The sequence below is a fragment of the Dermacentor variabilis genome, chromosome 2, assembly GCF_050947875.1.
Source record: "Dermacentor variabilis isolate Ectoservices chromosome 2, ASM5094787v1, whole genome shotgun sequence".
NCBI classification, from domain to species: Eukaryota; Metazoa; Arthropoda; class Arachnida; order Ixodida; family Ixodidae; genus Dermacentor; species Dermacentor variabilis.
The window spans coordinates 59,869,706-59,872,069 of NC_134569.1; the positions used below are offsets into that span (position 1 = coordinate 59,869,706).

Sequence of the window (2,364 nt, forward strand, 5' to 3'; positions counted from 1 at the left end):
GGGGTCCTCAGCCAATAATTAATAAGTTGGGTGATTAAACTTAATTAATTAGTGAGTTATGGGGGAAAAACAAAAAATATGCTATTGCGTATAGTATGCGTTCGGTTCACGCTTCCAACGCGCCTTTCATTTTTAAATTCTTAACTCAAGCTATGTTATAAAAAGAAAGTTTTATATATATAAAAAAGTTACATATATATATATATATATATATATATATATATATATATAAACACAACTTTCACGAAGCCTGCGCATTGTTTCGTTCACGCCGTTATGTCATGTGCATATGTGCATTAAGCTCTTATTTTTGATTTATAAATGAGGCCCTACCCAAACGGATAGGGCCTTCCAAAAATTCGCCTATAGGCTCATTCGAGTGTCCCTCCCCACGGTATTCTTTAGTAAAAGGCGAAAGAATAATTCGAAGAATGAGGAGAGACCTGAGCAGATGCAAATACCTCGGCGGCTAAAAGGCCTCACGCGTGAAGACCACGCACCTAAAGCGAGTGATTCACGCTACTTGAAGTAAATCTTCTTTTACTGGACCTAAAAGAAAGCAGTTTTGCCTTTTAGGTCTATAATGAATACATATTTCAAATATTTCTTTTAATCAGGCCTATGCTTCTAACCTTTCAAACTGCTATAATTTGAATTACACACTGTGTAACACACACAAAAACGTGCAGACTTGCAAGAGTCGATTGTGGTGGCATCTGGTGTTAGTGACAAATTGACCGAGAGATGGCGCACGCTTTCGAGAAACGGAAGTGTAGGAAGACGTATTTAAAGAAAATGGCGAATTTTAATAACTTACAACCAGTGGCGTAGCTAGGTCGTCTGGCACCCGGGGCCCATAGGTCTTCAGTCACCCCCCCCCCCGGGTGTAGCCGGCGGAAAAAGGGGTGTCTTCAGACGTATATGACACCCCCCCACTGGCCCCTTGCAGCCGGGGCCTACGGCCCCCCGTCCCCTTCCCCCTCTGTTGCTACGCTACTGCTTACAACACAGCTAAACAAAAATAAAAAGCTGAGCATGGTGGCCAACAGCCATCACCCCGTTTCAAAGGGGCCGCCCCTACCTTCCATCCATCCATCCGGAATGCTAGGGAAGACTAGGCTGGCGGACTGGTCTACTAGAACTGCGGCCCCCTGGGTCGGAACCTAGCCCACCGGCCAGCCTGGCTCCCAAATTCCCACTCCAATTTCGATTTAATAAAGTTTTTTCCTCCTCCTATATGGAGCCACTGTGGCCCATTGCCATTGTGGCCAAGCCGCCATTGTGGATCGAAAGGCGTGGCCAGCAAGAAAAAGGAGAACCTACTACGTCATTTCCTCCACACTTTTCTCCTAGAGCGCAGAGGGGGTAGGGCCTCTCCTCAGTTTCCTTCCTCCATGGCATAGATCCTAGTTTCCTAGGTAATTTCCCTGTGGCCCCTGCTGCATACAAAAATTGCCAGGCTTAGCTTGGTTAAGCCAAGAATGCGTTGCATATTGCGCGGTCACGTGGTTGCGCTAAAGGTCAATGGTGGCTGCCCGGCCGCGCCCAAGGGCTGAACCAAAGCCACCTTTGGCTGAACTGAGTGATTGCAATATGCAACGCATAAAAAGCATGCTCTCGATCGCCCACCCGCGCAACTCTGCAATAGGCGAAGCACCACATCATCAATCTCTCTCCCTTTTACAGCGAATCAGTTAAAGGCTAGGCTTACGTGCATTCTTATTCTGCGTCAACAAAAACTATCACCATCAGCAAAGGCTCATACACCCCTAAGCAAGCGAAATATGCAATGGCTCGTCCACTGCTACCCAGGATTATACCCAAATGATGCGTGTAAAGTGTGCGTACAGAGAGCAACGCTGCGACACATGCTCTGGGAATGTGCCGACAACAACGGTACTGAAACTTCTCTGAAACCGCCGCCGTTACCAGCGTAAATGAAGGCTCGAGCTCGCTCCTTCCCGATGCGGCCCCAGCTGCGGGCGCCGCCGCTGGGAGGCGGCTCTCAAACGTTCGAACTTGGAAAACCAGCTCTGGGCCGTCCGGCAAGCCGAAGATGTCGCCCGAGACCAAGGACTTCGAGCCGTGTGCTAAACAGTTTCGCTCGTCATCAACCTTCACAGAATGGAATGACTCACGAGTTTTTTCGAACGATATCATTAAGGGTCCCGTAGCGCAGAAAATCCTGTGTTGTTGGCGTTGTTCGTGCGTTGGCCTTGCGTGGGACGTGGGCGAGAACTTCCGATGGAAGTAAAAAGTTAACAAAATTCGTGAACGCGTCAAAGAACGTTCGCCTCGATGCCAAATTTCTCAGACAGCTTCCTGTAACCAAACGAAAGCAATTGGGCTGCAAAGAAAATTCGG

At 48.0% G+C, this 2,364-nt stretch overlaps 1 non-coding gene across 1 annotated transcript; it reads right to left on the reverse strand.

The window, feature by feature from the left end:
• Positions 1–329: 329 nt before the first annotated feature.
• On the reverse strand, positions 330–451 carry LOC142573477 (U5 spliceosomal RNA). The gene has a single exon (XR_012826334.1). It is a non-coding gene; the product is annotated as a U5 spliceosomal RNA (small nuclear RNA).
• Positions 452–2,364: the final 1,913 nt, after the last annotated feature.